At 35.7% G+C, this 13,509-nt stretch overlaps 1 non-coding gene across 1 annotated transcript; it reads right to left on the minus strand.

Annotated features, from left to right (window-relative positions):
- Nucleotides 1-13,006: 13,006 nt before the first annotated feature.
- Trnaa-ugc (transfer RNA alanine (anticodon UGC)) lies at nucleotides 13,007-13,079 on the minus strand. Its single transcript has one exon. It is a non-coding gene; the product is annotated as a tRNA-Ala (tRNA).
- Nucleotides 13,080-13,509: the final 430 nt, after the last annotated feature.

Below are 13,509 nucleotides of genomic sequence, written 5' to 3' on the forward strand. Positions count from 1 at the left end.
GCACTGAAAGAGAAGAAATTCAAGGGCTCTTGCTGGTAGAATCCCTTAGCCACATCTGAGCCTATGAATATACTGAAAAAAATTGTGGGCATTGGAAGTAACAGATCAGGTTTAAATCCTAGTGTGTGACCTCGAACAGGTGATACGGATGAACTTGAGTATTATTAGTATTATAGCATTATTGTCTCAAAGACACTAATTACATGATAAGCATTAAAAATAAATGAGTTCTCTGAGCTCAGGAATCCTTGATTGGCATGTCTCCAGACATTCCTGCTTTGAAGGACTCATCTAAGTAAAAGTTATCAACAAATTTGGAAGATAGAATAGTATAGTGGAAACATGTCAAACAGGTCTCATCTCACTATTCATCTATGTTTGATGGAAGCTTCCTGGAGCATAGTACTCAAGAGGATTCTGAAGTGATATCTGGACTCAGTGGAAAAGAATGCCTTGATCCAACTAGGACCAAGCATTACATTCCTGTTGTAGATTGAAAGTTTTAAGCTTGAAAGTCAATTCTTAGGTTAAGGAACATGGATTAACTCTGCTACACTAACAAACAACAAAAAATAACCCTACAATTTCAGTGGTTTTTAACCTGAAACATATATTTTTCACCACTCAGAGGGTCCAGCTATGGGTTAGATTTGCGTCTTATTCTGCTTTCTTCTCATTCCAAAACCCAGGAAGAAGGTCTAAAACTTACTATGCATATGGTAAAAAGCAGAAGCAGAAATGGCCAAGCCAAATTAGGCAATTGCATTTAAAGCTTTCACTCAGACATAGTATATGTCATATTTCCAAATTTAATTGGCCAAAGCAGCCATAGAGCCAAGCCCCAAGTTAATGGAGAGGGGAAGAGGAGTTCACCTACGCTGTTAGCAGTTGGGAAAGAGGAAAAGGCAAAGAACTGGGACTCTCCAGAGAACATATGGGTCTAAAGGAAGAGATGACAAGGGAACCAGGTAGATCCACAAAAAAAAAAAAAAAAAAGCATCATCTAGAAGGTGATGAGCAGGTGAGATAGCATCCAGAATATACCACTTAGATAAGCAGATCAGCTCAAGACCTGCAGAAGGCTCAGAGGTCTCAAAACAAGGAATGAACTAAGATTAGAAATATCTAAGAAGTCATGTCTATGGCATACTGGTAAAGTTGGTGGGCAGGTATCTTCTAAGAAGGCAATTTTAACAGGGAGCCAAGCACTATTATATCATTGAATAAATATTTATTGAGTACCTTCAGGGCAGTGGGCATCATACCAAATGTTGTAGATATGCTGGTGTACAATAAATGAGACATGGCTTCTGTACTTACATAGCTGCATTGAATAGTGGAAACAGACTATGAAATATTAAATTTACTCTCCATGGAAACAGATTATGAAATCTTAAATTGACTCTCCATCTTCTTTCAATCCAAAAACACATTGCTAGCATTCACTTTCTTCCACTCAAAATGACTATGCCCCATCTTATTCTCCCTCTACAAATTCATTACCCCAATATATGTCAACACCCAACAGACAACCTACCATCATACCTTGTTTTTTTTAAAGAAAATTAATAGCTTTCCCTCATCTTCCCACCAACAAAATACTGACATATTCAATCAGCATACATTCTCTTTCCTTATTTCCATCACAAAGAACAAAACATCTCTGTCCCATTTAGACCTCATCTACTCTTAAGCTCTCAGTCTTCACTCCTGCAATTCTTCAGTTTCTCTCCAGCATTTTCCTTCTCTACTAGATCATTTGTATCATTACACAATGATGTTGTAGTTGGGAAAGGGAAGAAGGACAGGATTTTCCCTTCTAAGGAGTCTTTGGAAATAGATGAGCGTGTATTTTAGTGTCACAGTGACCAGGGAGCCCTAGTGACATTTAGTGGAGGCCAGGGATGTTAATTGTGCTCCATAGTATTTAAAAAGAACTTTCTTAATTCTCATAACTTCCAACTATTACCAATTACTTATCAAACTATCCATAGCAAAGCTTCCTGATAGAGTGGTCTATATATACCCCTTATCTCACAATCTCTCCTCAATCCACTCCAATCAAGTTTCTGTCCTCATCACTTGCCAGAGACTCTGTTTTCAACATGACCAATGACAGCCATATTGCCAATTCAGGGGTCACTTCATGATCTTTATTTTATCTGGTGTCTCACAGTATCTGAACCAACTGACCACTCTTTCCTTCTTGAAATAGTTCTAAAGCATTTTGAACTAAGAAAACCAAAGTGATTTATTCTTCTTACCCAAGCAATTGGCCAATCAGTGAAAACAAAAATCTGCTACTCTTCTTTCCCTTGTCTCAGGAAAGGCTGTTCAGGTGTCTGAGCCAAGAACTAAAAAAAAAAAAAACACCAAACAAACAAAAAACTAAGAGTTACCCTGTAGTCCTCTCTCCCATTCCCCACATGAATCCATCTTCAAGTCCTATACCCAAGAATCATCTCAAAAGTCTACATTTGTCTTCATTTCCACTATTGTTCCTCTGATGCAAACCATCAGTATTTCTTGTCTAGACTACCACACAAGCCTCATTGTTCTCCCCAACTATCTATGACTCCTTCTTCATACAGCTCCCAGAGTGATCTTTTTTAAATGCAACTATCATGCTTAAAACCTTCATCCTTACCCTATGTTGCAAACCCTTACCTGAACTGAACTTTACCTACTTCTTTGACTCCTCTTGATACCACTATGTTAACCAAACTGGTCTTGTTTCCTTCCTTGAAACACCAAATATCATCCATACCTTTTGAGCATCAAATGTTATAGAATTTAGTGTATTCAAGTTAGGCTTAAAGTAGATGTTGGTGGGAAAATAGATTGAATTTTCACAATTTATCACTCTAGATGGTCAAGAGCCTCTGACCAGAAAGACAAAGAAGAATATTATAATTAATAAAGAGATCAATCCGTCAAGAAGATATTCAAACTCATATGTATCTAACAACAGAGACCCAAAGTTCATGAAACAAAACTGATAGAATTGAAGAGGAGAAAAATAACAGATCTACAATAATAGCTGGAGTCTTGGACAACCCCACTTTTTTTTTTTAAGAAAGAGTGAGAGAGAGAGAATTTTAATATTTTATTTTTTAGTATTTGGCAGACACAACATCTTAGTTTGTATGTGGTGCTGAGGATCAAACCCGGGCCACACGCATGCCAGGTGAGCGCGCTACCGCTTGAGCCACATCCCCAGCCCCTAACCCCACTTTTTTATTGGTTCTTTTTGGTTATACATGACAGTAGAATCTATTGATATATTTATACAAAATGGAATATATCTTATTCTAATTAGGATCCCAGTCCTGTGGATGTACATGATGGTGAACTTTTAGTAATGGATAGAATAATTAGCAGAAGATTTATAAGGAAACAAAGAATTGAACAACACTACAAGCCAACTAGATCTAAGAGACATATATAGAACTCTCCACCCAATAACAGCAGAATACATATTTTCTCAAGTACACACATGTGGAACATTCTCTAGGACAGGCCATATGCTAGGCCATAAAACAAGCCTCAAAAATTTTAGAAGACTGATATCATATAAAGGATATTCTCCAACCACAATGGGATGAAAGTAGAAATAAATAATAGGAAACATGGAAATTTATAATTATGTGGAAATTAAACAACACACTCAAACAACTTATGGGTCTAAGAAGCACTCAGCAAAATTTTTTTAATATTTATTTTTTAGTTTTAGGTGGACAAAATATCTATATTATTCGAACCCAGTGCCTCACACATGCTAGGCAAGTACTCTATCACTTGAGCCACAACCCTGGCCCCACTCAGCAAAATTTTGTCAATCTTACCTGTTTCAGTAATTCACACCTACTACATTAATATCCTAGAAGAAAACTTGTATAGTGTCTAGGAAATGCATGAGTTCCTTTACAGTTAGCTTTTGCTGCATTACAAACCACCCTACAACTGACACAAAACAATAACATTTACTCCCATGCTCACAGGTCTCAAAATTGGCTGACAGTCATTCTGCAGGCTGCAGGTCTGTGGAGAAGCTAGGTAGTCAGGCTGAAGAGGTAAGGGACCCCTGGGGGCATTTTTTCTCCTGGCAGAGGACAAATGCTCATACAGCTTTGGTGAAGATGTATACAACTCCTTCTAAGAACTAGGCTCAGATCTTGGAGATATCACTTCTTCCCAATTCTATTGACCAATTGCTTCTGCCCAATTCTCTTGGCCAAAGCAAATCACATCCAAATCCAATATCAAAAAAAAAAAAGGGGGGGGGAGGATACTCTACTCTCTATATAGAGGTTGGAGGGGACGGAATGAGTATCTGTTGAGCAATAATCTGTCTTCCACAGGCCACTTGGAGAGAAGCTTTGAAAAATGGTGCTATTGTTGCTGCTATGGATGTGGAACAATAATATTTTCTTATTAACCATGTTGGTTATATTAGAAATGAATGATTAAGACTCCTTTTCTTCCTGAATTTGTAACTATTAAAAGCCATTTAGAAGTTTTAAATTCTTCCAGGCCATTTTAACCAAATTCAATCATCAAGTGTTTACATACTAATTTATTCTTAGCTAAACAAGAATTATGAGCTCAAAGAGAACTTCTGCTTCAATGATGATTTTTCTAGTCCTGAACAGAAACTTTTAAAAATGTACTGTATATCAAGGCAACAAGAATGAGTCTGACACCATCCATAGGATCTGAATAAATACACCTTTTATGAAAACCTTCCTAAAAGTCTCTCTGCCTTCTAAATTTTGACTTATTGTAGAAAACTTCAACTTTTCAAAGAAATCTTTGTGAACTTCATCTCTACTGAAGTATAAAATATCTACTATAAATTCAATATGGAGTCTAATCTTTCCTGGCTTGAAGACCTTGCTAATAGTTGCATGTATGCACATGCGCACACATTGTGAATAATGACATCATCCCAAATTCTGCATTACTCAGTCAATTGATGGTACATAGCCTCTTCTCATGCTACAGCCCCCTACCTAATATCTGTTCCCCAAAGATTCCCATCTATTTGTATGATTTAGAACTTGGTGAAAAGAAAGATATTTTCATCTTAATTTCATGCCAGAAAATATGAAGTCATAAAAACATACTGAAAAGGATAGACATTTTTAAACAAGACCTTAAGAGCCAGACCCAATTCCTGTTGCCAAACTCAATGAAGAACTATTTGGAGTAAGAACAGAACATTGCTCTGGGAATAAGCCAGCTAGAAAGGCTGATACACCATGACATCTCTGGCTTGTATAACCTCCCTGCCCTTGAAATGAACTCTGTAGAGGTAGCTCAGCCAATACTGACAAAGAGCAAGCAGTGCTTTTCCAAGGCACACAGCACCTAAACCCTCACTACTCAATTCCACTAGTTAGAGGAAAGATTCATTAAATTAATGGAAAGTCCAAAATTTTATTATTCCCAAATACAAATAATACTTTTAGATTTAAGGAAGTGACAAAGGAATCCAAGTTTTTTTCCAGTTCTCCTTCCAAAAATGCCATTGAAATAATAAAGATGTAGAAATAAAAGACAAATAGCAATACTAGAAAAATCAGGAAGAATATTGTCAGCACCAGAAGGAAAGCTGATGAATTTCTAGAGGATAGAGTAAGTAGATAGGCTAAATGTAACTCTTGATATATATCTTAAGATTATGCCTCAATGTAATAATTGACTTACTGGACAAACTGATAAAAAAATAATTTGTGCCACAGTTGAAGATCCAAAACACTAAGGAAAGTAAGTAGATAGGTTTTCCCAAAAGAGCCATTAAAAAAGAAAAAATCAGTACAGCAAGAACATAGAAAACAAAAACAAGCAAAAAAAATAATAATAATAACCGGCAGGCTGATTATATTAAAGGGCCTAAATTTTAGAACTGGGTTACTTTTTCATATGCTGGATCTATAAACCAGCAGTTCTCAATGTGTAAGACTTGTGTGATAAAACTATTTTCCAAGTCATACCAAGTTGTTACTTATTTTTTATCGTGTTGATATTTGTGTTGATAGTGCAAAAATAATTATGGGTAAAACTACTAGTGCCATTTTAGTCTGATTTGTACTGCTATAACAGAATACCCAAAGCTGTGTAATTTGTAAAGAACAGAAACTTATTCTCTTGCTGTTCTGGAGACTAGGAAGTCCAAGGTCAGGACACTGCCAAGTTAGAATCTGGTTTCTGTCCTTTGCAGATGGTGCCTTAAACACTTTGTCCTTGAGAAAGGAAGAATACTGTGTCCAAACTTGGCAAAAAGCAGAAGCCAGAGAGAATGCTCCCACAAGCCCTTTTCATACTGACATTAATACATGAATCCTAAACATCTACCATTCAGGCTCGCCATCCAATACTGTTGCACTGGCAATTAAGTTTCCAATACATGAATTTTAGAAGAGACAAAAACATTCAAACCATATTAAACAGAAAACCGGTGTTAATAACCATTATGTTCTTCATCGCCAGGCACTCACAGAATTAAAAAAAAAAAAAAGCGAATTTTATGTAATGCCCCTAATGAAGCAGTAAAAAAAAATTTAGTATTATTAAAATCTCACCCTTTGATCCTTTTTAACATTCTGTGTGACCAAAAAAAAAAAAAAATTCTAAATTAACACTTCTTTTGAATGCTAAAATGTGATGATTGTCTCAAGAAAAAAATATTCATGTACAATTGTTTGAGTTGCAAGCTGAATTTGCTGCTACTTTTTGTGAAAAACCATCTTTTTTCCAATAGTCACAGTAATTCAGACTTCTGAATTGGGAATCTATCAGACATTTTGCCAAATGAATGAAGTAAACTACCTCTACAAGGAAAACAACTGATAGATTTGTTGCCAATGATAACATTCTAACTTTCAAGTGAAAGAATTTGAGGAAGCTTCTAAATGCCACCATAAGCTTGACAAAAATCTCAGTGCAGAGAATTTTTTTTATTCGCAAGGATAATATTAATGACTGTATGTCTTTTTTAATATTTATTTTTTTAGTTTTATTGGACACAATAACCTTTATTTTATCTTTATGTGGTGCTGAGGATCAAACCCAGGGCCTTGCACATGCTAGGAGAGCGCTCTACTGCTGAGTCACAATCCCCGCCCAATTGTATGTTTTTTGGTGCTGCTAGGGATATAGCTGAGTTGGTAGAGTGCTTGCCTTGCATGCACAAAGCCCTGGGTTCAATTCCCAGCATCACAAAATAATCATCATCATCAAGTCAACTACTATTTTCCAAATGCATGATGTTACAAAATCATGCATGGGAAACTGAAAACTGCAAGCTACAAAACAGATCACAAGACTTTTAATAAGATAGAAAGTGTTTGGTGCTATGGTTTCAGATGCCACAGTGGAAACATTATTTAAGAAACTTACACTTGTCAAGTGTTGGTGTTGTATCAAAGAAGAGTATCCACATTTATCTAGAAAAGTTATTAAAATACTGAAGAGTATTTTAGTGTTGGATTATCTTTTTTTTTTAAAGAGAGAGTGAGAGAGGGGAGAGAGAGAGAGAGAGAGAGAGAGAGAGAATTTTTTTAATATTTATTTTTTAGTTCTCAGCGGACACAACATCTTTGTTGGTATGTGGTGCTGAGGATTGAACCCGGGCCGCACGCATGCCAGGCGAGCGCGCTACCGCTTGAGCCACATCCCCAGCCTGGATTATCTTCATATACTTTCATCAAATCAATATTTTGCAATAGATTGATTGCACATACAAATGGAGAATCCAATTGTCTTCTCTTGGTCAATAAAGAAATTTGTAAAAATGTAAAACAATGTTTATCTTCTAATTTTTTGTTTTGAAAAGCCTAGAAGTTTTCATAAAATATTATTTACATTAATGTTCAGTAAGTTTTTTTGTGTTTTAAAATAGTAAATACTTATTTAATTTCTAGTCAATAACTATCAATAGATGCAACTCTCACAAACAAAAGCTGTGTGAGATCTTCAATAATTTTTAAGAGTGTAAAGTAGTCTTAAGGTAAATTTGGAGAATGAGTGCTATATTCATTTCCACACTTGCCACAGTTGGAAATAAAAAGGAGATGGAGAGGTGGAAAAATAATGTCTTAATAGAAACCCAAATGGGAAGGATAATGATACTTCACAGCAGTGAAGCCACTTAATTTTATCTGTTATTTGGGTAAATTTCTTCATATCTTTTTATGGGGCCAAGGTCCTGTGGGAACATAGACACTCCTAACGTACATTAGCAGATGCTGGAAGTGATAGTTGGAGAGCAGGTTTTGGAGAGCTTATGAAAGCTTTCCCACACCCCTCATTCATACATGGAGCTGCTAGGCTAGTCCCAGACAAACCTGAGAAAAATAGAGGAACCAAATGAATAACCTATAATGAAAAGAGAAAAAAGTCATCTGATATCAGTTTACAAGTCCCTTCCCTTAGGCAAAATACATGAATTTGTACATGATAGCAGGTACTTTCTTACCCTAATGCACTAGAATTTACAAGATAAGGCCCTGACCTGGCTATAAAGACAAAATAGTCATGATATGAAAGATTTCAAGGCACAGACAAAACTTCAGGACAAGTATTCAGATTCTCACAGATGATGATGCTTAAGCAGTTAGTCATCTATTTAATCAGCAGGAGTTAAATGTGTTAACCAATACTAGTGCCTTTATGAACAAGAAAAGGATAGTATTTCCTTTTTCAAAAATTTTTAAATAAACGAGTCTGCTACAAGATACATTTTCTTTCAGAATACCACAAATTTTCTTTTCCTTTTAGTTGTGACATCTTACTTTCAGTCTGGAAAACAAATTATTACCCTATCAGTGATAAGGTAAGGCACTTCCGTAAATCAATAATGTTTCATTAATTTTGAGAACATACAAATCACTCTAAAATTATCAGTAAAATGCCTTGGCTGTCTAAAACAAGTCGATATAGTTCCTTTGACAACTGATAAAATTAACTGCTTTCTCTATCTCAATTCTGGTAACTTAATTTGAAATTTTAAAAAGCATATCATTGGTGGAGTTATGGGTCCCTAGGAGAACAGGGAAAATGGCAAACAGTCCTAACTTATAACATGCTTACTTTCTCATATAATATTCCCAGGTTCCCATTTTTTTTTTTTTTTTTTTTTTTGGTAACTAGGAGGAAAGGTCTGAGAACACCTGGTCCCTGTCCACTATTACTTTCAATATTCTTTGAAATTCCCACTCTTCCCTAAAATAGCTGCCAGTGGTCAGAGGCAAAAGGACTAGAGATCTAAAATGGAAACTTCTCACTTTAACAATTCCTCTTGCTCCAGAAAAGTAAGAGAACACATATGTTTATGAGAGAAAGGAGGTCACACAGATATAATTAAAAGGTGAATGAGGAGTGGTATTATGTCCGTTTCGATGCTAGCATCTTCCACTATCATTTTGGGCTACAGAGAACAGATGTCACAGGGCTTGTCAAGGATCTTAGGATCTTCCTCACTAATGTATTTCCTAATTTGTTGTAAGGTAACCTCTGGGACTTCTTAGGAAATGTAAGAGGCAGGTGGATGTGCAGGTTACACGTGAAAGTCTACTCCAACATTCCTACCTCCTTAGCTTTTGGAGTCCTAGTATATATTATCCTAGGGAAGTTCTGGCATCGAACTTTGCTGAAAGTAGTCCACTGCTGAGTCCAAAATTTAGTCATCCAAGCCAGCTATTAGAACCATTTTTAGCTTTAGCTAAAATATTAAATTCAGACTTGCTAAATGTACCCATATCAAAATACTGATCCTGATACAAAATTATATTTTATTATTTTTGGCCTAACATCCAGAATCTATTTACACTTTTATTTCTGGATTGATGAATCATTAAAGTCCTGCATTTTTTTTTTTGAAGTGTAAACAATTTCTCCCTAGGTTAGAAAACCTGCACTTCAATGCTTCAGCACGCTGAGATCTGACTCTAGTTTAGATCTAGGCTAGGAAATATAAACAATGGGAAAGAATCTTTAGAAAAATAAGCATCTCCTTAAAAGGGAACTGCCTCAGAGAAGGTGATCATAGAGTTTTCAAGAAGAAAAAAATGAGTCCTTTTTGTCCTAAGAAGAGGGGTTGCTTTTGCTTGCTCAGAGAACCTGTGTGTTCAGTTGTTCAGCTTCATCCAAACCAATCAAGAGTCTTAGAATTCTACTTTTTCCCATTGATCTGTCCCATAAATGACTCATTGCGTCTCTGAATTTAGTTTCCATTATAAGTCTGCAACCCTCCCAGTTTTATTTTTAATAAGGCTAGTCTTATGATTATATGTAGTTAAGAAATTCTTCTAGGGTTGCCATAAAAGTTTTCTGATTTTCTGAATGTGACTTGAGCTCAGATCTCAAAACCTGAAATTTGTCATTTTCTTTCTGAAAATGTTCTAATGCAGTCATGAGATGTCATCCCACCCCACTGCCCGCACTTGGTCACCAAAGATAACTACTTTAATAGGTACTACATCCCAAGAAGCCACAGGTGATATTTTTAGTACTTACAATCATACTGTATGTTACAAATTACTAGAATCCTGTCTTCCACTGTCAAGAAACTAAGCCCTTTATTCACAGCCAAGGACATCTACGAATCAATCCCAAATTCCTTAAGGAACAGAAGAATTTTTTTTTTTCAAAATTAAGTAGCACCGAGCCGAAGTATAATGAGTTGATCCTTTTGTCTGAATCCAGTCAGAAAAACAAAACCCACACTAGATATTTCAATAGAGAGGATTATTATAGGGAAATTGGCTACATAGGTGTTAGCTGAAAAAGGAAAAAGGCAAATACTGAGATCACCTAGAAATAACTTCAGGAAGCAGCTACCATTCTGGGGCTGGAGAAACAAAAAGAAGAGAATGAGATAGCCAGGACCTAGAAGCCCAGAATAGGGATCCCATGAAGCTAGGGCTCACGCCTCTCAGAAAGTGCAATCATCTGGCTGTTGGCAGTACTCGCTGAGGGGGTACCATGAGGCTGCAGGGAACTGGGCTACAAGTGAAGCCTGCAAGCAACACCAACAAGAATAGGAAGTCTCTTCCCTCATCCAGCCTCCAGGTCTTCTATAATGCCCGCTAATGACAGAAACTAACAGGAAGCAAAGTTACACAGGCGTCTGGGAAACAGAGTTTGAGGATGACTGGCACCAGCAATCGCAGAAAGTAGATTTGGAGCTGAAGGACAATAGGTGAATAACTGGCAAGGACAGTGTTTAGGCCTAGTGTTCTTTTCTGAACAAGTTACAGATTTCGTGTTCACGCACCTTCTAACTAAAAGTGTACAGGTAAGTGGTTTTTAGTACATTCACAGAGTTGTGCAACGAACCAATGTATCTAACTGCAGAACATTTATATCACCTACAAAGAACTCCTGTCCCATTAGCAGTCACCTTCCATCCCTCCTTTTCCCCCCGTCCCTGAAAAACACTACAATCTGTCTAGGATTTGCCTGTTTTTGACATTTCATATGAATGGAATCATATAACATATGACCTTCTATGTCTTCTTTCATTTAGCTTAATATTTCCAAAGTTCATCCATGTTATATATGTATCAGGACCTCACTGATTTTTATAGCTGAAAAATATTCAATATTAACATGTCAAATTATACTTAACTATCATAAAAAGAACAATAATAAATAAAATGTCTTTAAAATATTCAGTATGGACTGGGGATGTGGATCAAGCGGTAGCCCACTCGCCTGGCATGCGTGCAGCCCAGGTTCTATCCTCAGCACCACATACAAACAAAGATGTTGTGTCCATGAAAACTAGAGAATAAATATTAAAAAAAATTCTCTCTCTCTCTCTCTCAAAAAAAAATTCAATAGTATGTATATGCTATATTTTATTTATCTACTCATTAGTTAACAGATATCTGGTTTGCTTCCATTTTTTGGCTAGTATAAATAATACTGCTATGAACACTCATGTCTAGGTTTTTGTGTGGTCACCTTCATTTCCGTACAAGAAATTCACCTTAATAAAATGACACAAAGTAAGGATAAAAAAAGATACGCAATGCAAACTGTAATAATAAGAAAGTTGGAGTCACTATATTTATATCAAGCAAAATAGACTTTAGGTATGTATTATGGTTTGGGTCTGCAATGTTCTCCAAAGGTTCACATATTAAAGACTTGATCCCCAATCTAGCCACATTCAGAGGTGAAATTGTAAGCCCAAATAAATCTTTCTTCTTTTAAGTTGATTTGCTCAGATATTTTGCAACAACAATGGAAAACTAACACAACATGCAACATTATTAGAGATAAAAAGAGACAGTTCATGATGATAAAAGGGCTAACACATCAGAAAGATATAAAAATTAAAAATATGTATAGATTGAATATAAGAATGTTAAAATACATGATGCCAAAATTAACAGAATTAAAGAGATAAATGGATGTCTATAAATATAGTTGGAGATTGTAAGATCCTTGTTCTATAATGAACTAGATTTAAAAATCAATAAGGGTATTAGAAAATCTACACTACATTACCAAGTACTTTGACTTAATTGGTATTTACATAACACTATTCCCAATGACAACAGAATATACCTGCTTTTCATGCACACCTAGAATATTCATTAAGATAGATTATATGGCCAGAAATGGTGGTGCACACCTATAAATGCAGCAGCTCAGGAAGCTAAGGTAGGAAGATCGCAAGTTCAAAGCCAGCCTCAGCAACTTAGCAAGGCCTTAAACAACTTATCAAGATCCTGTCTCAAAATTTAAAAATTAAGAACTGGGAATGTGTCTCAGTGGTTAAGTACCCCTAGGTTCAATTCTTTTTTTTTTTCTTAGAGAGAGAGAATTTTTTTAATATTTATTTTTTAGTTTTTCAGTGGACACAACATCTTTATTTTATTTTTATGTGGTGCTGAGGATTGAACCCAACACCCCACTCATGCCAGGTGAGCACGCTACCGCTTGAGCCACATCCCAGCCCCACTAGGTTCAATTCTTTTTTTTTTTTTTTTTTTGGTGGTGCTGGGGATTGAACCCAGAGCCTTGTGCATGCAAGGCAAGTACTCTACCAACTGAGCTACATCCCCAGCTAGGTTCAATTCTTGATAAAAAAAAAAAAAAAAAAAAAAAAGACAGACTTTATGTTGGTCCATAAAATATGGCAATATAAATCAACATGTGTTGAATTCAATTTCAAGGTATCAAATTTTTAACAAAATCTTAGCAAATCAAATCCAATAAAATGTAAAAGTGATGATGATGCTTATGACTAAGGAATACAAGATTACTTTAACATTTGAAAATCAAATAAAGCATACTTTTTCATAGATTATTAAGCTATCCATTTTCTTAATTTCAAGGTTAAGGACTTAATAATAGTTTGTAGTTGTGAAACAAAAATACTACATTTTAAACCATGAACTCTCTTATTGGAAAGATTAATATTTCATGTGACCTTCTATGTCTTCTTATTCCTAATGTAACCACAGCCACTTTATTACTGCTTTGTCATATGTC

Source organism: Urocitellus parryii, chromosome 4, assembly GCF_045843805.1.
Source record: "Urocitellus parryii isolate mUroPar1 chromosome 4, mUroPar1.hap1, whole genome shotgun sequence".
NCBI lineage: Eukaryota > Metazoa > Chordata > Mammalia > Rodentia > Sciuridae > Urocitellus > Urocitellus parryii.